The sequence below is a fragment of the Crocodylus siamensis genome, chromosome 13 (assembly GCF_052110815.1).
Source record: "Crocodylus siamensis isolate JL-2025a chromosome 13, ASM5211081v1, whole genome shotgun sequence".
Taxonomy (NCBI): Eukaryota; Metazoa; Chordata; order Crocodylia; family Crocodylidae; genus Crocodylus; species Crocodylus siamensis.
This window is the reverse complement of record NC_143407.1, coordinates 7,839,780-7,862,733: the sequence shown is the minus strand read 5'-3', so window position 1 is coordinate 7,862,733 and position 22,954 is coordinate 7,839,780. Positions and strand designations below refer to the sequence as shown.

The following is a 22,954-nucleotide window of genomic DNA, read 5'->3' as shown; positions in this document are numbered from 1 at the left end:
CTTTTCTGAAAATCCAGTTGCTATTGTGGGTGCCGAGCCCTTGAAAATCTGACCTCTGAGCTGCTTAGAGAGAGCTTCTCACCCTAAAAGAAGCTTTTCTGTTAGGGGGGTGGAGGGGGGAGGGGATGGGTCTTTCAAGTATCCTGGCATCAAGCTGCGTTTTTGAAGTTGTCTATTAAACATGGGAAGTTTCTATTTAAAAAGTTGTAGGAATGGTGGCGTGGGAAAAGGAAGAAGCTGTCTGCATAGACAGCAGAGGGAGAGGTCCAAGAGGAAATGGGAGAAAATTAGTACGTGGCTAAAGAGGACAGAAAAGGTTTCATGAAAAAGTGGATACGTTTTAAATTTCATCGCCTGCCTGTGCTGGCCTGGCTTGTTTTTAGTCTAACTGGTAAAGCAGAGCTGGGGTTTGCTTAGAAATCCAGGGTTGGCTGTGGAGACCCATCCCCAGAACTGCAGCACTGGTATGACTGCAGTGGTGCAAAAGCTTAGCAGAGGCTGTGCATCCTATACAGCCCTCCCTGGATAGCTCCAGACTGGGGTGAGAGGTTTGCGAACTGGTCACAGTGGTAATGTAGACCAGCTACCGCCCTCGTCGCCCTGCTTGGAACAGCTTTGCATAATAGCAACGTTGTGCTTTGCCTGTATTAACATACCGGCCATGGAAACCACTGGTCACACCGCATGGGGAGAGACATTCAGGCCAGCATGAGTTTTTTGTTTTTTTTTTACTACCAGCTGGTCAAAAAGAAAGGTACAGGCTTGAAGGCTGAGGCCCCTGGTCTAGAATTGTGGCTATGTGCTGCTCTAACAACAGCATCGCGGGCACTGCAACACGACTGCCCAAGGGACACGGGACTGGGAAATGTTGGAGGCTATAAAATAAATATCATTTCTCATTGATGGAGTGAATCTGCCTTAAAAGGCTCAGCTGATTTCTTTTGTTACTGATCTGCTTTCAAACACTGGAGTATCTGATGGCTCCAGGTTTCAGTGTATTTTTCATTGCAGGCCAGGTATAGGCATTGCACTTTTACTGGTGGAAGTGATGAGAGAGTGGCCTAGACCCACAGCAGAACAGAAGTGTGGCGCATAAAACTGGTCCATACCATAACAGAACAAACTTTTGGCACTCACAGTCTGGTTTAAAAATGGCAAAACCCGGTCTAAGATTTGCACTCTGCCCTACATGGCGAACGTGTGTTTTGTTTGCTACCAATGCGAACTACACCGCTTACAGAAAACCATGCAACTTGGATCAGTTTTGTCTCGGGCTTTTTGAATGCCTGGACCTAGCCACAAACTCCTCGCTCACGTGGGGTGGTGTTGTCATCCTCCTTCAATAGATGGGGACAGAAGTTAAAGGACTTGCCTAAGGTCCCACGGGGAATCTGCGCCTTTGTTCATTGTAAGCCGGTTTGAGCCATTTGGATTAGGTGGCTTGTAAATCAAATGAATGGATACATAAATAATGGAGAAGCCCACAACTCCCACACCCCAAGCTTAACCAGTAGCCCATCCATCCTTTGCTTGTCAGCAGTTTGACTTGCAGTCGAGAGAGACGCTTGGATCTACTTGACTTCTTTGTGGACAAAATGGACTTTTTTTTTTTTCCTTTAAAAAACACACACCTTGGAACAAGCTTGCAAGACTCAAGGACACTTGAAAAATAAATCTTAGAGTTATTAAATTAAATACTGATTCTGTAAACAAGGTGGGAGCCTGCCCTTGGCTGAGATGATTTCACATTTGTTAAAACGCCTCGTTTTAGAAGTATTCCAGCCCAGCGCAACAGGCTACTGTAATAAGTCTGTACAAACCGGGGCAGCTCAATATTTTCCCATCGAGGTAGTTTTGATTAAAAAGGACTTTTTGGACTAAAATGAAAGTTACTTGCTTTATTCAAAACAGCAGGGATGTTTGGTTTTCATAAATCAACAAAAATTAGGGAGGCTCTTTGAGACTTTCTCCAAACTTCTCCCAAAAACGTGACTGGCCCTGTTGTAAACCCTTGCTTGCAATATAGGAAGCAGAACAGAGATAGGTTGTCCAGGGGTTAGGTTAGTAGCCTGGGACCCAGGGGCACCGGGTCTGAGACTAGATGAACACTAAGCTTAACAAATTGTGTCTTGTGCATCTTGGCACGTGCACAACTTCTCCTTCCCTTTGTGCCCTGAATGCACCATGTGCAAGAAGAGGCAGGTTGTTCAGTTCAGTCTCTTCAGGTCCCAGCATGGGGTGCTACTATAGAGGGGAGATGGGACCCCTTGTTCTTATGATGCAGTTGCCTCAAGTGCAGGAAAGCACCGGCAAAGGGATTCGTTCGTCTCCACTGTGGTCCGTGGTGTCTTTCCATTGACCGCAGCGGGCACTGGACTGAGCCTTAGGGTCATTCTTGTAAGAGTATTCTCCAGGCCCCCATTCTGCCCGGGGCTGAGCCAGCACCTCTTCAGGTGTCTGAGGAACCGAGGGTCCCCGGCACCTAGCTGAGCAGGAATTGTTTCAGTGTTGGCTGCGGTATTGATCCTGGTTTAACCTGGTAATGAGAATCTGCTTTCCAAATCAGTCAGGGAAAGCTTTTATTTTCCAGCTTCTAGGAGGAAATCAGCTCCCATTAAACTAGGTTTAAAAAAAAAAAGTGATGGCTTGGGTTGTGGCTGGGTGATAGCGGCTGCTGCTTTTCTTTTTTCTGTCCTTGTGACCTCGCTGAGCAATGGCCTGGCTTAGGATGGAGAATGAGGGCAGTATAGCCAGGAGCCTGTTGCAATGGCTGGGAGTCTCAGGGGGTGGGCCGGTTTTAGGTCCTGCTCTCTTTTTCCCCGGACAAACTTTAGCCACTTGTTCCTTCCTTCTGTATCCTCCCAGGCACTTTCTAACACTCCTGTCTCTGCTGCTCCTTTTGGGATGTTTCACCACTCGCTCCATCTCTCCGACTTGGGAATGGCCACCTGAAATACCAGATTTTCATCAGCTTGGTCATCGACCTTTTGTCTTTGTGGGTCTCTAAAGCAGGCATGTAGTTTGAGTCCCTCTACCAGTGGAGAACCTGCAGCACGGAGGGTGGATGAGTGGTGCCGATGATGGACACCAAGCAAGTCTTGGGCTTAGACCTGATGCCTCCCATCTCCAGGCCCGTGCCTTATCCACTGAGCAGCCCTGTCCCCTCGGCAAGCGGAGGGTCGAGTTGAACTCAAACAAGTGTGTGCAACCCCTCATCTCACAAGTGGTTTAATGATGCTCCTTCTGCCTCCCCCACTCTTCCTCCTTTCTCTTTCCCCGTCTCCCCAGCACTGGACTCCTGTCTGGCCTGCCTGGCTGACGGTAAATTGTTTTTTGATGGCGGACTCGGTATAACTGAACTCAATTTGCCTTTCAAAAGCAGCTAATAGTCGCATTAAAAAATCCATTTTCGCTCGCGATTGAATTTGACTGGGGCTCAATCAATAAACGAATGGAGTGTTTCGCACGCTGTACGGAGCAGGCGTTGCCACGGTAACCGTGTAAGTGAGCACGCTTGGTTTAATTTCTTTGTACTAATAGCTCCGCTGGCATCGGCCACCAGTATCAAAGCCCTGCTACAAGGCAGGTCAAGCCTGGCAGCCCCGTTTGCTTTTCAAGGCGGGCACGCCGCACGTCTGAAGCGAAAGGGAGCTCGGCTCTGGGGGGGGGACCAGGGACAGCAGGGTGGGTCCTGCCTGCTAAGGAGACTTGCCGTCTCATGTCCGTAGGAGGCTGCGGCCTTCATCTCCTGCTCTTGACTGCTCCTGTGTTGCTGTGAGCTGTTAATGGCACCCCAGAGCTGGCTGCATTTCAGTGGGGCGGGTAGCTTGATGGCGACCTCCGTACAGCACCAGACTTTTAGAGGACCCTCTCTGCGAGCAGAGCTTGGTTGCTAGTTTTTTGGTTTTATACCGTTGACCGTGACTGAGGAGGTGCACACGCCGTGCTCTCTCTTTGGGAGGCCTTGCTTATTATAGGCACCGAAGCTGGCAGGCAGAGGTACGTCACCGTTGTGGTCAAAGAGGTGTCTCGGTTACGCGGCACGTCTCCGTCTCCTCTGGACTAAGCAAGGGAGTGCTGTAGTGAAGCCTGGCGAGCCTGCTTTGTCCATGCTAATGGCTGTAAGGTGCCCAGCACCCCCTGAGAGCAGGGCTGGTCATGTGCCAGTGAGCTCTGCATTTGCCCGGCATTGCTTGAAGGCAGGTGCGCTACGGTTCGCATGCCTGGGGCACTATCTAGCATGATCTAAAGATGGTTCAGCAAAGGCCTGTGTGGTAGGCTCAGCTCTTAGCTCTCCCCTGTGCTCCTTGTGTGATTTTTGAGCCAAGTCACTTAATGCACCTGCAGGGAGAGTAGCTCCAGTCTACCTGTCTCTGCCAGCCCCCAACAGAGAGTGGAGGGAAGGAGGACCCTACAGCCATGGAGGGCTTTATAGGTCACTGCCACAGCATTGAAACAAACCCGGAAGCTACCTGGAAGTCCATGCACACTGAAAAAAGGCTGTAATCCACTCCCTATAAGGGAGGTTGACTAATCAGCTGGTGGGTCACCATCTGTACCGGCTGACATGTCCAGAGGTGGTATATATTGCACTAATAATTAACACAGAACGGAGCTGCTGAAAGGATGGCGGACGGGGGCATTTTTGGAAAGCAGATAACTTTGACAGAGCAGGTCAGCACTGGAAATTGCTGATAAAAGAACATGGGGCGTTCATTTTGCAGCATTGCACAGCACTTACGGACATCTGAGAAATTATCAAGGCACTTGGCTTTTGTAAGGTCAAAGCATTTTGTTCGGACTGTCATTTTGATTCTCTCTTTATTATTCTTCTTATAAAAACAAGATGGAGGGCTTTGATGCGGTCATTTAGAAATTTCCAAAAGTAACTTTTTTCAGAAACAGTCCTCTTAAGGAACCGGGAGCTTGGGATACTTCACCTGCTTGTTCCGACTGGGGTAACGGAGAACTTGGAGCAGAGTGGGAAGCCTTTGTGGACCTAAGGTCAAATTGGCATCCCTTGATCTACCAAGCAAAGGTTCAATTGACTGCTCTCAAATACAAAACAAATACCATATTTTCTGGCATACAACATGCCCTGGAATCTAATGCACACCTTGCTTTTGAAAGGCGGAATGGAGAAGAAAAGATCTTATGACAAGGAAAGTAACTGAGAAAAGGCAGGGAGTGGAGTCTGCTCATTGTTCTGCTCCCTGGGGATTGCAGCAGGAACTGCTCTTGCTATATTTCTTTTATATAGCATGCATTATAATTTCCAGCCGCTGTTTTTTTGTTTGTTTGTTTGTTTGTTTGTTTTTTGGGGGAGGGGGGAGGATGGGGGGTAGTTGCATATTGTATTCAAGAAAATATGATATGCACTTCTGGCCACTTGCTGAGGCTGGCTGCTGCTCCTATATGAGTTCTGGGTTAGGAAGTTTCGTTACGAAGATCCTTTAGTCCAAGGGGCTGATATGACGGCAAAACAGACTTGGCTTATTAGCCCAGCAGGGCTGCCTCTGCCACCCAGTTGTCCCTGGATGGATGTTTTTGGCTGCAGGTTTCTTAAAAGCATGTGCCACAGCATCCTGCTAACTTTCTACTTGCAGCCTTTTCCTGGTCTCTGTTGGTATCTCTGTTCTGTAGAGTATGTTCTTTAAATTCCTGGGAAGACAGGTTAGGGGCTTGCACTGAAGCGCCCAGGTGAATTTAGGGGTGGACTTGAGCTGCTAACCCCTGCTGCCTTGCCTTCACTGCTATCCCAATGCGACTTAGCAAAGGGCGTGTTTTTGCCGAATACTGTAGTCTAGAGGTAGGTGCTAGTTTTGGTACCGGAAGTAGTCTGACTAGCAGCCCAGGGCACTAACTTACCCTGTTTATCAGCAAGGTAAATTAGCCACTAGCCAGCATTGAGCTCTGTGCTAGACTGTTCCCAGTACCAAAGCTGGCATGGCTACCTCTATGCTGTACGTATACAACCTCATGCTTAATCTGAATTAAGAACATGCTCCTCTTTGCAGTGTAGACACGACTAAGGATGGTCTCCTTGTGTGCACTTGCATCAACTAGTGCTTTGGGGCTTCTCAGAACTGTTTGAGGACTTCTCGTGGATGGACCAGCATCATTTGCTCCCATTTTGTTCTTCGTGCTGCTAAAAAGCTGTCTATGAAATGGTTTGCCGGGGCTCGTGTTAGAGGTGTGGAGGTGCTGGGCTGTGATCAAGGGAGTGAAGGGTTGGGTGATAGGGTCAGGTGTGTATGTGTGTGCTGCCCTACCCAAAGCCTCTAACTTGGGGCCATTTGAGGAGGTGCTGTCTATATACACCACGAGGTGGTTGCTCCCTCAAAGGTTTATAGCTGGAGCAGCCAAAGGAGACTCGTCTCCATTTTACAGGCGAGGGGCTGAGGCGTTGACAGCACGTGACTTGCCAGAGGTCACACGTGAGTTATGGCAATGCAGGGAACTGAAGTCACATCTGAAGGTGGCTATGGGGTCAACTTTACCCCCTGCTGTTGCCTAACCTTGCACGTGACTAGATTATATGGCCAAGGGCCAGATGTGGTGCATGTAGCTCGGTTGAGTTTATACCCTGACTAGAGGTTATAGACCCAGCTCAGAGATGGAGACAGTTGCAAGCTCCCCAGCTATACTATGCTGGTTCCTAGTGCTAGCTGAGATGGGTCAAAGTCCTACCCCGTTTCTGTGTCTGACCTGTGGCATTGATGGCTACAATCAATTGACCCAGGCCACTTTACATCAGCTAAGACTTTGGCCCCTACAAAGGGCCTTAGGCTGCTCAGAAAGGGATTAGGGGCTTGACATGCGAAATGACTCTATCTGGTTCCTTGTCTTCCTTTCTCCTGATTGTATAATTAATTCAAGATCTTTCTGCTTCACAGTGGTGCTGAAGAATGTCTTCATGAGATTAACAATATTGCAAAAATTAAATTAAAGAAATTAGCTGGGAAAAAAAGGGGAAAGGAAGTTCGGGGTTGAGCTGCCGTTGTGATTAATTACAGTTCTGTTGTTGCTGTACAAGTCATCTCTCGGCGAACAGGCGTGCAGTAGGGAGCATTTGACAGGGGCTGTATCTTTGCTGCAAAAAGCGTGTACGCGTGTTCCTGCTGACATGGAAAAGCCTGGTAACGATGAGGCATTGGGAGGTTTATAGCCTCTGTGTAGTGCATAGGAGTCGATCCCAGAAGAGGCTTCTATGTAGACAAGCCCAAAAGCATTTTTCTAGTATAATGTAAAGATCTGATTTAAAAATGGATGTACTTGTATCAGAATGGGGAGGGGGGTGCCCTTATTCTGGTATGAGTACTTCACTCGGCTCATGCTGCTTGCATAAGAGCTTAAGATAAACCAAGGCTACGTAGTCTTCCGTCACAAAAAGAACGGCGTATGCTGGTATAACTAATCGGGTGAAATAATTATGTGGATTTTAAAGGGAGCAGGAGAGGTTAATGTTTTTGAGTGCATGTAAGTTGATCTGTGGTAAGTTTGCTCCTATTCTGCAGTAGGTGGAAGTGAAGCTGGGGCAGCTTAGACTGGAAGGAAAAGGTGCTAAATGATGGTGTTTTACTGTTTTATGGTGGGGGCTGTGGAGCTGTGAAACACATGGCTCGCTTTCAAGCTGCTTTGTTGCAGTCCCCTCACCAGCAGTACAACTGTGTTGTCTGTCCGTATCCTTTTCAGGTTGACAAGGCTTTTGTCTCCTCTTTTTAGCTCATCCTTTATTTGCGTCATTTGAGGCTGGATATGGAGACTTGCTTTCACAGAACTGGGTGAAGCTAAAGGAACTGGTAAAAACTGGCATAGCCGTGCGTTTGGGATCGGAGCTGCATGTACATGGTTGGCTTGATCTGGATTAAATCTAGAGATGCCTCGCAAACAACTCCTAAGGGCAGGGTGCCCTCAAAAAACAAACAAACAAAACCCCTCTATTTAGGGGCCTTGGAGTCTCGTTTTATTTTTTTTCCTAAATCTGGTCCCATCTGTAGGAGCTGGACACTTAATTCCTTCCCTGGCAGGCCAGAGCTGAAGCAGGTGTTGTAGCGTCTTGAGAGCCTTTTACTGATTCAATGCACTTCGGATCTACGTTTTTCCTTTCTCCCCCATGCCCTGGTCTCCAGAAGAACACAACCAGACAGTGCCATGAACAAAAGTCCATTTGCTTGTACAGCTGTTCTCGGCTTTGTACAGTACCCGGCACAACGGGGTTTTGGTCCCTAATGGTGCCACCACAATGCACTTAACTTTGGAGGCCCCAAGGTGACTTGCCCAGTCTCCATGTCAGGCTCTCTAGCTGTCCCATCATACCTCTTTCCCTGGAAGGGCACGTTAACCCTGGAAGTGAGCCTGGGACTTATGGGTCGCTAGGACATAGTCATGCAGCAGGGCTAAGCTAGCTGGCTTCTCCTCCCTTTGCCTCCTGATACCAGTGCTTCCCATAAGAACCTGTGCCGTGGCCTCCCTGCAGTTCCTAGCTGCTCCTCGGATGGCTGAGCTCTGTTATTGCCCATTAAAGATGGTGCTTCAAGAGTCCCATCACGCAGCCCGCTCCCCGCAGCGGCCTCCGAGCCCAGCTCTGTTGGCGCGAAACCAGAAACATTACTGCAGACATATGCTTCTCGCTCAGAGTCCAACCAACCTGGGCTCACTGCACACATGCACCGCTCCAGAAGCAAAAGGATGCTGTAATCCCATCCCTCTCCCTGCGTGCAGGGAGATGCAGCCGGGTGCCTATTTGTGCCACCCCGAGAGCCCCACCGGACTCCACGGTGGAAATTGGAGATCAATGACTTGTGGCCTTGGCATCTGCTTCTTGCACGGACGGACGTTGGCTGAATGGTTAAGCAGAGGTGTGCTGGGGTTTAGGATAGAGAGAGTCACAGGGGAAGCTCTCATTCTCCTAATGGATGCTTCTGCACTGGCAAAAGTTTCTGATAAAGGCCAGGCCATGAGGAGGAGGCTGTCTTCAGGAGACATGATTTAAAAAAAAAAAAAAAAAAAAAATTAGATCAGCTTAATATGCGTTATGAAACTTGTGTAGTTAGGAAACATGGCCCCCCCCGCCCCCAACCTCCTGTTACCTTTAGTCAGCACTGCCATGAACCATGTTTAACTTATGGCCTGGTGTATTAAGTGCGATTGGCAGTAAATATTTAATACAGCAGTCACTGAATTGGGTGACATATTAAGGGTACTACAAAAGGCTTCACCTTGAGGAGGCTTTGGGAGTGGGCTGAATGTGTGCGGCTTATAAGGATGAAGGCCTGGGATGGAGGTTTATATAGGTAGGTGATCGCTGGAGTTCCTGTTGAGCTCCTCGACTCAACGCTGCTGAGCTGTGATTGTACCGAGATGCCTAGTCCTGGGCAGGTATTTTATATCTACATAACTGGAATAAATTAAGGGGAATGTACAGTGATAGAAGTAAAGAGGAGTCCTCAGACAGGCACAGGTGGAAGCTGGGCATCCTCTGAAAACAAAAGAAGCACAGACACCCCGAAACCAGGCAGTCATGGCTGACTGCAAGGGCAGGAAGGGATCTGTAATTCTCAGATGGGGTCTTTTAGGTAATATGTGCTACGTAGGGCTCGGTGTTTAATTGCTGTAGCACCTGAATGCCTTCTAGTAGTGTATTGGACAGTATGACAGCTATTGCATGTTTGTGCTCTCACCTTCTCTCCAAGGGAAGAAGTGTGTTCAGGGAAGGGTCTTGTTTCAATGGGGTTTTGTGGGTGTGGGTTGTTTTTATTTTTATTTCCACCCCCCCACCCAAGGGTCAGCCCCCAGGGCATTCGTTGGAGACCTTGGCTTCTCTTGGCAAATGCTACCCCGTGCCCTGGCATGATTACAACATAAACTCTCCTGGCAGGTTCTCCAGAAACCGTGTCTGGAGCAGTACTAGGACTGTCGCTCTGAAATGTTAAACAGGTGTCTCCGTCCGGCTGGGTGTTGGGCGGAGGCATCTTTGCAGAGATTATAACATGGAGCTTGGTCGCAATTCAGTGGCAACCTTCTGGAAACTGAAGCGTTGGATCTGGGGTTTCAAATTGGCTTGGACTGGCATCCAAGGAGAAGAAAGACCAGATGCAAAGCTACTGCAGGGCAGCGGAGTCAGGCTTATCTCTTTTCGTCAAGGTTTTGGGCTCTTTTTGCACATCAGAAAGTCCAGTTACTGCTATTCTCTACTAGCTATGGTGCTATCACAGGAAAAGATAAAGACTTCCTGCATGAAAAGGCTGGATCTGTCTTTAGAGAGAGGATGGGGATTCTCTCCTTGGGCAAAGGCAAGATTGCGTGTTTAGTCCTGCGATGTTCTGCGTCGCCTCTGCACCCTCTGGAGGGGTTGAAGGATGCAGGCCAGAGCTGAACCGACCCTTTTCAAAGTCCAGAAAACACTTCCTTAAGCACTGAGCAGCAATTTGCTTTGTTTTCTGTGTCCTTAGATGCAGCAGAAGCATGTCCAGAGCTTCTTGAATGCCTCTGTTCTAAAGCAGTGTTCCTCCTAGCCTTTGCCTGTATTCCCCTCTGATGGGGAAGATTTGAACACGTCTCCCAAGTGCTGCACTCACCCAGGGGAGCAAATCCTACCAAAAAGGAAAAAAAAAAAAGATGATAGTAATTATCCTGTTGTTGGTTCAAACCCTGTGATTTCTGCATGGGGGACTATCCCTCTGATACGTTCCTTTCTTACCTAGTTTGGGAGCAGCTGTCTGTCCGAGCAAGGCATTAATCCACGTGGCCTCCCACAGAGCTAATTGCTGAACCATTTGCTAACACGCAGCTCCTAGTGACCTCCCCTCTCTGTGGCTTCACCTTAGTGAGGACTGAGATGACTAAGAAATACCTTTCCTTTCCCTAACCAGGGCAGAGAGGATAAAGGCCTCTTGTTTAAATCCATTTATCTTGATAATCCATAAAAGAGGGTCATCTAAGCCAGGCAAAAGGAACACCAAGCCAAGGTAATCACAGAGTCTCTCTCTCTCTCTCTCTCTCTCCCCTGTTCCCAAGGTATTTTCAGTGCCATCTAATTAAATGAAGTCTGGGTAGCTCAAATCCATTGATTTTCATCAGTGGCAACCTTGATATGTTATCAGAAGTGAATAATCCCCTCTCTGTAGAACAGACTTTGATAGATCAATAAGGGAACATGCTGCATCTCCTGGCAGCTTCATCAACCTTGGAGTGAGAGCTATCAAGGGCGCGGGTGTCTCTTCTCTTTTTGTTTCCACGCACCCCCCTCCCCAGTTACTTGCCTTCCTTCTTCCTTTCCTCGCTACAACTTGTTTCCTGTTGTTCAGTCCTTCTTAGCCCCTACTGTAGTCTCCCACCTGCTCCACCTTCTGCATGGATGTTGGGGCATAAGGGGGTGGGGGCAGGATGGCCATTATGGGGACCATCCAAGCAATGTCTTGACTGGGATGGATTTCCCAGCCAGCGAGCTTAAAACTGTGATGAAAGATCAGCAGCCTGAAGGCGTGACACGCTTCTGATTTGATCATAGAAAAAGCCATGATAGCATAAAGGTCCCTAGATCCACGGGCAGAAGAGACCATTATGGAAATCTAGTTTAAGTTCTCGAATAATGCAAGGTGAAGAATATAGTGGCACGATTCTTGTCCTTGGAGAGGCTTCATTAAGGAGGGCGTAAAGGGTTACTGATAAGTGTTGCCAAGGCCTTGATTCTGCAGGCGTTGATGTCTGCATCTAACTTTATTGCAGTGAATATCCCTGACTTTGTGTATCACGTACTGAGTAATAACAGGACACCCTGTACCTGTGAAAGCCAAGCCACGAGCATAGAGCTTTACTTGCTTGTCTCCTCCTAGCTTTCCTTCTCGTGACTTGTGCTTCCCCCTCGGTTTCCTGCAGATTGATTTGAATGCCTTTTAACAAGGAGTGTGCTTGTTCATGGAATTAAAGACGCGCGTAAGTGTTTTGCAAGATCTAAGGCTTGACGTTCCTGCCCATACACTCTGCATATGGCAATGGACCCAACGCCTCTTGAACAGTAAATAATTGCTGACTTCCCTTGATCTGAATGGCTCTTAGAGCAGCGAAATTAAGCCTGCAGAATGATATGAATGTTCTGCATTTGTGCATGCTGGGTTTCCTCCTACAAGGAAGGACTCTGGAGCCATCCACCAAGGGGGTGAACAAGGACTTTATTTACCAGAAAGAAACGTCCTTACTGCATTTTTTTTTTTTTTTTTCCCCCCACAATAGGTGCTCGATTGTTGGATACGTCTGGAAGAGTCTCAGGATGATAATAGGGTCAGTCCCCTATTGCATTAAGCATCATATACCCGTGAAGGAAAGAGAGTTTCCTCCCCAACGAGTCTGCAGTCTAAGCCTGAAACCTGACTGATGAGAAGGGTAGAAGGAACTGTCTCTCTCTTGCCAATCTCTACGGTAAGCAGCAGTCGCGGTGCACTGGTGTCAAGTGCTCTGCAGACGTCACCATGCCGGTGGGCTTTCAGGAGAGCTTGGAAGGAGGATCTTGTTGTAGCTCTGTGGATTCAGACACAATGCCTCTCCCGATCTGAGAGTGAGAAGTTGCTATACTTGCTGTAAATTGTCTTGATAGAAAATAGTGGTACTTTGGCCATTAGCTGCATGAACAACCACTCTGTGCTTCTCTATAATCGCTCTGCCTATACATAATTTAGTACCTAACACACCACTACGAATACTATGATTATTCTTAACCGTGATATACAGTACATATAATTTAGTTTGGAATATATGAGCTGTCGGATGAGGCTGTCTAGCCCATTTAAGAGCTGAAGGTCACGCCTCTGCAATGGTGACTTTCCTTGCATTTGCAATGAGGTCTCCGAGTCAAAGACATCTGTGATGCAACGTTTCATAGTCTCCCTTGAGGGTTCAGGCAAACGTGGACTTGGGAGCAAGGGGACTGTGGCCAGTTAAGGGGCACCAAGTGAGGTTTTGAAAGGAGCTTTTGAGAGCCTGGCCACCCCAGTCTCCTTGGCATTAAGTGAGAGTTGGGTGCAAGGCTCCCTTATGCCCATCCTGATTTCCCAGCCATTGTTCTCTACCAGGATGGACTCTCTGAGATGGCACAGAACTGCTGTATGACTCGGGTGAAACCATTAACACATTAGCTGATGGGCAACAGGGGTCTTATCAAGATTTGCACTTGTCTGGGCATGCTGTGTGAAGAAGCGAAGGCTTCTGTCTGGCTGCTGTCCAAGCTTTGGGGAATGGGATGTGGCTCTGGGCAGCTAATTTGCCATTGCATCTGTTGCAAATGGAGCTTAACTCTCCGTTGATGGCTCGTTTTGCTTTGGGGCCGTGGTAGGATGCGTTTGTTTATACCTGGGGAGGCTTGTCTCTCTCGTCGCTATGTGGCTGGGGGGGCATATCCATTTGTCAGGGTTGCAGTCTGAGGGCATTTGTCATTGGCAAGGTGACATGCCCCTCGTTCCTGAGTTCAGCGGGGCCACTACAGCGTCGGCACCTCACTATCCGAAGGATCATCGGTGTCTAGAGTCCGGTGTGTGTACAGTGCCCAGTGCATTGGGGTTCGGATATTGGCAGGGAGTTGCAGCCACTTCCCTGCAAGACAAATAATGTCGTGGTGATTTCGGCCTTCTGCATGCTGCCTCTTTTAGAGATTAGTGGAGTTGGCTGCTTTTTGCAGGGACTTGCCTCCTACTCGGGCAGCAAAAGAAGGGGCCGGTTTTGTGCTGAACTCTTAGAAAACCTGATCTCTCTTTGCGGGGCTGACCCTCGGTGCAGATTGTTACACCCAAGACGCATCAGTTGTGCTCTCACATGGAGGCTCCTCTCGTTCCTTTTCTCCATGCTTTGAGAAGTCCAAGTGCACAGGTACTTCTGGAATGGGGAAAGCAGCTCATGACTTCTGCAGGTTTGTTTGTGTTGCCATTTTATACACGGTTTCCAAATGAATCTGGGTGCTCTTGATTCAAATAAATGAGATTTGCTCTCTTTGTACCCAGTTCCAAGTCCTAGCCCAGACCTCGCTAGTTTAGCAATCTAGCCTGGTTAAGCCATGTCAGCGTCAGAGCCAGCAGCACAGGAGGGAATGATGTAGCTGGCATCACGTCCAGCTGCCTCTGGTTCCCCCGTCTGCTCGCACAGTTGTGCGGAGTGGGACAGACTTTGTGCAAGTCTCTGGAGTGAGGCTCAGCCTACGCTGTAAAATGTCGTAAGTGCTCTGCCACAGTATTTATTCTCTCTTTCTATGGGAAACATAATGATCACTTGTGGTCATCCAGGGCCAGAACTTTAAAAATACTCGGGCAACTCCCTTTCTATCTAGCAATGCCATGGATGGGATCTGCCGGGTGTTGAAACCCCCGAGTTCTCCTGAAGTCCCAGTGTAGAGGGACCCTGCTGACTCCTCGATACTTCTGCAAACTGGGCTTTGAACTGGCAGCACTGGAGAAGTGGTACAGACCTACCACGAGTGTGTGAAACAAATAGGCCGTTCATGAAGTACCAAGCTGGGAGATGCTGAGGAGGAGGAAGGGCTGGCTGGCTTAGAGGAAACGTTTAGCTCTCATTAGAAATATGTCAGGAATCGGGAGCCTGCATCTAAGCCAACATTGGGCTGTGCTGTATGTCTTCAGCTTTAATCGGCCCCGAGAGAGGAATAGAAGAGGGCATGTTTGGAGTTCATATAGAATTAAAATGTGGCAGGTAATCCACTTTGCTCTCCCCGGAGGCTATAGGGGAGCGGGTAAATATAGTTACCTTGCTGCACTGAGGACCAAGGCCCCATTTACTTGGCTCCTTTCTCTCTGCTCTCCTATCCCATTTCCCTGCCCCTTCATTCCCTGCCAGAGTAACAAACTGCCTGCATGAAATCTAGGAAAGCCAAAGCAACCAGCAACCATCCGGGCATTTATATTTCTTTTCTTGTACCTCATCTGCCTGAAATAGGTACCGGGGGGGCGGGACTCAGTCAAGGCTGCGCTCATTGTAAAACCTTTATGCTACATCTCTGCAACAGTTGTAAGGAGAGCACTGAGTTGTTTCCAGGGTAAGTGAATTGTGAAGCTCGCCAGATGGGGCTCTGCAGCTGGCATAGCTCATGGTTTTGCATTCATCACCCCCACCCTTCCCAAGAGAGGAGGCGCAAGGAGACTCGTGTGGCCTTTTTTCAGATGCAGAGCTTTCCTCCTGTAGGTTTTGGAGGCAGCAGGAAAGGAAGCAGGGGGGATGAACCCGGCGCGGCCTGAGAGTCACCGTTTTGAGATTAAGAAAATGACCACGATTTCATGCCTTTGCTTTGGCCCATTGTATCCATGAGCTGTTGTCATAACCTTGAGATGTGGGTCTAGACCTGGAGGAGAACTTGGCCCTTGCTGTCAACCGCTTCTGGCATAGCGTGGGCACTTTAGCTGACACCTGCACAGAGCAGAGCTCTTGCAGATCTGGGCTGTGTTGGCTTGTGTTGGCACAGCCCAAATTGAATGGTTTTATTTGGAAAATTCTGAATTTTCAGAGGGGGATTCCCCCCCCCCCCAAGAAAAAAACAAACCAAAACCAAAAAACCAAATACTTGACTGCTCCTTTGCCCACCCAGCTGCCACAGGATAGTGACCTCTGTCTCTCCTCTTGAAGCCTACATCTGCCTTTGCCGAGTGACTGTGGTGCACGATAGGAAATAGTCTGCTACAACTTTGGCCCAGCTGGGGAGTTAGGATACTTCTCCTGGCAGGCAATCCCCTCCTCCCCTTGACCTTCATACTTTACCCCAGTGGTTCTCAATGTTTTTGGACTCAAGGCACCGCCTTTCAAAGGGTCTTGAAGCACCCCAGGGTGCTATGGCACCCCAGTTGAGACTCATTGTACTGCTCTATTTCTCTGCTTGTGCTGTGGATGATTAGCTCTCCCCATCACTGGAGATATCTCTAGTAACCTCTAGCTGCATGCACTTTTAGATGGTGTCCTTGGGAGACCTCACAATATAGTCCCTCCTCTTGCAGGAGAGGCTGTCTCCTGCCCTACATGGCTCATGCTCTGCCCCTCCTTTCCCCCATGCCCTCCATAGTACGGGATCAATTTCTGGCTCTCAGGGCCCCAGTGCTGTCCTCCTGCTCCACACTGGGAAGAAGTTTCCTCCTCTGAATTTTCTCTCGCCCCCAGAAAACTCTTGGTCTACAAACATGAGCTAAGCTGCCCCCGTCCAACGTCCTCTCCCTGCCTTCCCCTGGCACCCTGCTCTGCTCAGACACAGGCTCGAGCTCTCCTACCTCGGCGTGAGCGAGGCTAGTCCAAGCTGGGATGTGCGTCCAGTCAGACTATTGTCCTCCACTGTCCTGTGCATAGCCTCAAAGTTGATTAAAAGGAGTGTCTGGTCCCTGGCTCTTCTAGGCCAGGTGCCTTGTTGGCCGGGTGTACCTTATACCTCAGTCCTCCCCAGGTCATGCATGTGGGATACCGAACCTGCCCCCACCACCCTTTTGCCTGTCAGTTGATGTGGGGAGGGTAATTCCCTTAAAATATCACTCCTTTAGCTGAGGGTGTGTATATAAAGGGCGGGGGGAGAGAGGGGTGTCGGGGAGAAGACTGAATAATTGGAGGCCAAGAGGCAAAAGTGTCTGACAACAGGATTGATTGAAGCTTTTCACTGGAACGCTTGCAAAAAATCAATGCTTATTCCCCGGCCTCTGAGAGTGTGTTTACTGTATTCAGCAGCTAACCTTAGAAGTGAGTTCCAGCAATTGCAATTACAGCTTCCCACCTCCCCTCTCTCCCCCAAATATTCACCCTTTTTCTCCGGCAGGCTCCCGTCATGTTCTAGGGCCTAAGGCAAAGCTGACGCAGTCAAACTGAAAGCGGCTTTATAAATTGTAAATTCCTCTTCTGCCCCCCCCCACTTCGTCTCCCACGGGAGACTCTCTTTTCCTGAGCACTGTCAAACTCAATTCAGCTCAGAGACACGGAGCTGCCTGGCTGAAGAGATTTCAAGGCTCTGAGCCTGGGCTGGAGCACGGCTCAGTAGCTAGGCGCTGGGCCAAGGCATGTTAATCCTAATGCTGTCTGATATCACCATTTGATTTCCTAGTGCCTGATGGCAGAAACCTTAAATGCTTCTGGGATTGGGCTGTGGCTGACTTAGCATCCTGGCGAGAGGTGGGGGGGAGGGGGTTGGTGTGGTGGAGGGGAGGAAGGATTGCCTCGGAGATGGAGAGGGGAAAGGAGGATGGGAGCAGGAGGCCCCGCACACCCAGAAGAGACCCTGCGCGCCTCAGGTACAGCAATTATCCAGCCTTCACAGTAAATACTTACAGTGCTCCTTGGAAATGCGTGCACCTGTTGTGCAGCCACAGGCACAAAGGACCCACGAGACTGGGGTGTGGGGGTGGGGGCTTAAGAGACCCAGGAGGAGGCTTGGAGCATGCAAACCAGGTACTGTGTAATGGAATACATTATTATGATTTATTTTGCTGTTGTATGCTGCTGTCTAAGAATGTCTTATCACCTTTACGGCTCTGTACTGATGCAGTTACCATGCACAGGGGCAAGGCAGCCTGGCACTGTAACTTTTTAACCCGCTATGCTCCGGGTTAACGTAGGCCGCACTATGATCTGTCCATCCGTCACTTATAGCCGCCGTGTGCAGGGTCCCATATTATCTTACAACTCTACAGAGCCATATAAATAACCATGGTTTTTAACGCTCACAAAGTGTTCCATCTGGAGGCACCTCAGGCTTCAGCATCTCAATAAAAGGAGCCCCTGACAGTGCGTCTCTGGGCAAACGCCCCATTTAGTTGCAAGCAGTATGGGGCCTATGACGCACTAAATCAGCAATTCTGATGACATCCAGTGAGAGAGCAGCGGTACTTGCAAGCTATCCGCTTCCTTATGACATAACCATCCTGTCTGTGTGCCAGCCCCGGGCTTGGCGCTAGGCGGGACGTAAAGTGGTTGCCATTTGCATTCCAGCGAGACTGCAATTATAACGTCAGGTGACCGTGCCAGTGCCATTGTTGCTGCAGCTCCTCCGGGTGCACTTTGTAATGGAGATCAGTATCTGGCTTATTGTGCGTCTCTGTGACTTGGTGACTCAGACCTAGCGAGTGTAATGGAGGGAACCACATTTTTGCCTGTTTATGGTGCAGAGCTGATAACAGCCGTAGACGAGCGAGCCCCGTTTTTCCATCTTGCCCCATGCGTTAATGAAGCAGTTGCCAGCACAGTCTTGAAATACAAGACTCTTTTGTTGGTGGCGATGTATGAAGTGAAAAGAGCACAGTGTGATTTGAAGACTGGAGCCTGATCTAGCCAGGCAAAATAGACTTGCTTTTTCTTGTCAGTGGAGCAGTTGTGATTGGGAAGCAGCTGGTGAGGGAAATAGTGCGGGCTACCCAGAATTTTTCTTTTTAGATCTGCTTTTCTGACTGTCACTGTTGTGCATGAACCCCACTGGAGCAAGAGAGGCCATTGACTATATCTTGCTCTTCCTATTAATTTAATAAGACGCAATATTTTTTTTTAAACGCTCAATCTGCTGCCTGTCACTGACCGAGGCTCTTCAGTGGCTTAAGAGTTGGCTCAGATTTTATCTGAAGCATCTATTGCCTTCATATTTCATTCCTGTTCAACAGTTGCCTACAATAGGACATACTCTAGCAAGCAGTATGTGGTGATGGGCACGAGCTTTTACCAATGACAGTCCGTGTTGTTTCGGACAAGCCATCCTCCCCCCTTGTGTCCGTCATCCCATGACTGCAAGAGAGCTTAACTTTATACATCAGCAAGAGATCACCTTGCATCTCATGGGACCTCTGAAGTGTCCTTCACCTGGGTCTCTTGCCCTATAAAAAAAAAATGCCATGAAACATTCAGGATAAAAGAAAATAAGTTGTGGTGATTTAACGGTTCCCGTCTCCTTTTTAACCCCTGGGTCTTGGAAATGACGGAGTGGATAGATACGCTGTTGCTTCTTAGGGTTGAAATAGTTTTGATTTTTTTTTTTTTTTTTTTTTTTTGGAGTCTTTTTGACATTTCCTTGTCTGCTGGTTGTTTCCCATTTCTCCCATCATTTTGGCTTGTGGCTGCAGCGTGATCTAGTAGGGCTCAGACTCGGGACTTGATACCTGGGTTCTTATTCTGGTTCTTATCCAAAGTCATCTAGCTTGTCAGCCTAAGTTGTTTCCCCTCTGACCCATTTTTCTTTTCCATTCAGGACAGGACCTCTTAGTGTGTGTATATGCAGCACCCAGCACAATGGGGCCCTGCTATTACAACGGGTGCCCTTGCAGGAATAAATGCATTGCACATATGTTGGTGTTTTATAGAGTAGAGGTGAAAATACTAGTAGGTGGTTGGACAAACAAATGATAAGTTGAAGCCCATATCACATTCCTTATAGCTTTGAAAGTATTGTGGAAAAAATTGGCTGACATAAAACCTGCTGTCAACAAGCAGAATACTATGGAGTTATCTTTTCCTCAATAGCTATTAAAGTACTCATGGTTGAACACATTGTATGCTGGCCAGCCCTCGGCCCGGGCCCTTCACTTTTGGTTACGAAAGGCCAAATTTTCAAAAGCACCCAGTGCATTTGGGTGTTTAGCTCTCATTAAAAATCTGTCCCTAAGGTCTAGTTCATGGAAACGTCTCTCCCTTGACTTCATAAAATGTTGGAGTGGGCCTCAGGAAAGAGAATTAGGCGGTGAGAGAGTGCCATGAGATCTGTATTCAGTTTTTCTTGGGCAGTGTAAGGGATGGAGAAATCATGGCCAGCTCTTAAGTGACGTCCAGGGGACTGTTTACAGGTATAAAGCATTCACAGGGTAGGGATCTTGTTATTCACTGTAGATGGACTCTTTTTGTGCTCATTTTAGCTGCAGGCAGCATGCTCATAAAAACGTCCTGTGCTTAATCCTGCTCCCGTTTTAAATCAATAGCAAGAATTTCCCTGCGACTCCCATGGAAGTAGGTCCATTCGAAAAGCATTTGCAAGAAGTCATCGAGTACTTGGCTTCACTACAGCCTTCCCTCTTCAGACAGAAGCATGGGCATCTAAGTGATTGGAAAGGCTGAGGGTATAGTAACGAGCAGCTACAGAGTCGGGATGTGACAAAGAAACGTTGGACAAAAACATTTCGATGGGGGCCACTTGGTTAAATTACCTGCAGAGCAAATCCAGCGCGGTGAGTACTCTTCAGACTGTGCATTTAACCTTCTCTCTTCAGAGGGAGCGTGTGAGAGCTATCGGGCCAAGCTAATTTCCCAAACGCAAAATTTTCAGGGTGCAAAATAGGCCTCTTAATAATAGCTGTTGTTTCCACCCTCCCCTGTGGCGAGCCGACTAAAGTAGCACACGGCCAAATGGTGCAGAGCAGATTGTCCCTCAGGGAGGTGTTCAAGGTGCTGTTCAAGCCGGCAATTATTGAAACTACTACTGGCCCCTCTGGGTTTTAGTGGGCTGGGGGGTTATTAAGAGAACCGAGCCCTTTAAGGGGAGCTGACGGGTGGTGCCCCATGGCTGGTTACACTATTCTCCCCTTAGCTCCCTGCACAAGAGCTACCCTGTCTCTGTTACCTGCTTCCTCTTAAAGCATCTCTGCAGAGCCCTCGGGGCCCCAAGATAAATAGCTACCAGCTGTAATTACAGCAACTAGTTTACAGTGATTAAGCAGTTCAGCTGGAAAGTGTTGGGAGGTTATGGGCAAGCTCTGGCTGGCTTCGCTGTAATTAGAGCAAAAGGGCTCCCTTCAGAGTCCCCCCTTCTGGCCTCTTTCTCCCGCTTTCTGGGGCCGGGTGGAGGGGGGCCTTGCCATTGCCTTCACTTGACTCATAGCTGATTTAGACCGAATGAGTTCATTAAATGCTGCGTGAGCTTTAGGATGCAATTACGCTTTAATTACACGGCCCACTGTTCTCTCTGGCACGATGACACCCCCTCTTTTTGTCAGCCGTGGTTTCAGTGTGCGTGGTGCCGCGCCAGTGCTCTCGGGCAGAGGCAGATCCGGTGGGCGGGAGCGATGGAGGCTAACCCTCCCCTTCCCCTCCACCGTGTCTGTCCTCTCCCCCACTGCCCTCCCTCAAATCGCTCAAGCTGGGGCTAGACGAAGCGTTCTGGTGGCTAGGGGCTAACGTGCTGCGTGGCAACCCGCAGTCCACCTCCTACAGGGCCATCGGCTTCCTCCTGTGCGACTTTGGCCGCGTCCCTCAGTCCTGCATCCCCAAAGCACCGAAAGAGGTGCCTCCCTAACTCCCGCTGAAGCCAATGGGGGCTGGGCACCTACAGATGTGTGTCCATCTGGGCCTGAGTCTTTCCCAACCTGTAAAATGGGGTTGATGGCCTGGCCATGCCTCGCAGGAGTGCCGTGTGGTAGGGATGGAGGAGGTACTAGTGTGGATAAGGATGAGGTATAGAAAGAGCATCCTGTTGTGGGGCAGAGATAGGGCTCTGAAGCCCAGCACGTTCCTGAGGCTCTGGGAGCAGGTGAGGGGGCTGAAGGCTGCCCCTTTTTTTGGTAAAACAGAAGGTCATTACACTCTTCATCCTGGAAAAGTGCAGACTCAGGGGTGGCTTAGTGGTAGCATATAAGTACATAAGGGGTGAGCATCAGGAACTGGGAGAATATCTCTTCACCAGAGCACCCTATGGAAAGGCTACGTCCAGCGGTCACTAACTCTTGGAAGACGGTTTTAGGCTGGACATAAGGAAAAACTTATTTACTGTCCGAGTCCCCAGGGCCTGGAATAGACTCCCCCCGGAGAAGGTGCAAGCACCTTCTTTTAAGAAACACGCAGACGCTTATCTTGCTGGGATCATTTGATACCAGCTGCCTGCCTGCCCTTTGGGCAGGGGGCTGCACCCGATGATCTTGCAAGGTCCCTTCCAGCCCTGGTGTCTATGAGATCTATGAGGTGACGGGTGAGGTACTGAAAACTACCTGCAGAAGGGGCTGGAGGTTGTGCCTAGTGTCCAAGACTCGCCCTGGGAACTGGGAAGCAAACAATCCCGCCAACAAGGGCTTGTAAGGAAGAACTTCTTCATGGATCTGGAATGGGCTTCCCAAGGAGGGGGTGCAGTCCCCAACCCTGGAAGTCTTCAAGAGGAGACTGGACCAGACCCCTTGCTGGGATCATTTGATCTCAGCAGTATTCCTGCCCAGAGCAGGGGGGGCTGGACTCAGTGATCTTTTGAGGTCCATTCCAGCCCTTAATTTCTGTGATTTTAATAGGAGCCGTCTTGTGTCAGCAAATCAATCTGGGTTTCCGTACTGGTGTGAACCTCATTCCCTTTTATCTCCTGCCCTCCCCAGTAGGGTGGAGGGGGCTGTGACACTGTTTGTCTGTGAAGACTCTGAAATGCGCTTTGCACAGTGGCTGCATCTGTGGCTTCCCTACGTGGCACATGCGAGTAGTGGCAGTCCCCGCTGCCAGGGAACTGCCCGATTCATCATTAATTGATTTCCATTGGCTACAGCGCACACCTTGGTGCGTGTCAAAGGCCGAAGCGGAGGGGAAGCGGTCTCTATTGAGACTGGGGAGTTAAGTTGTTATAAGCTGGGGCCCAGAAGAGGTTCACCATGAAGTTTCGATGGCAGCGCACCTTCTCATCTTCCCTCTGTCCTTTCAAAGCGGCAACCTTGAGCAGGAGAGGAATGACATTGCTGCATCCTGGCTCCCTGCAGATTGATTTAAAGCTGGTGTCTGATGCAGGCCTGACCTCTTTGTAGTGGGGAGTCATCTATCTACAGTGCAGATGTGGAATTGAATGGAGAATTATGTCCACACAATAGAATTGCGTCATTCTACAGCAAAGCTATTGCTTTCTATTACCTTTTCCTGGACTGGAGGGCTCCATAAGAGGTATGTTGACAAGCATGTGTGTTGGGCTTGACCCTGCATGCACTCGGGTAGAAGAGCACACCCATAGATCTTACAAGTTTGTTGTATGCATCGCGCATCATTTAATCTCCTGGAC

General features: G+C 49.0%; 1 long non-coding RNA gene across 15 annotated transcripts in view; it reads left to right on the top strand.

Annotated features, from left to right (window-relative positions):
- Nucleotides 1-22,954, top strand: part of LOC149853820 (uncharacterized) — a 77,932-nt gene that overhangs the window by 19,201 nt on the left and 35,777 nt on the right. For 5 of the 15 annotated variants that reach the window (XR_016438957.1, XR_016438969.1, XR_016438964.1 and 2 more), the window contains exon 1: nucleotides 19,851-20,165. The exons of 1 other annotated variant lie outside the window; for it this stretch is intronic. This is a non-coding gene — a long non-coding RNA (uncharacterized LOC149853820). Of the gene's footprint in view, nucleotides 1-12,234; nucleotides 12,421-17,159; nucleotides 17,256-19,847; nucleotides 20,166-22,954 lie in introns of those variants that run through there. 9 more of the 15 variants (XR_016438961.1, XR_016438960.1, XR_016438962.1 and 6 more) reach the window with 7 other exon arrangements.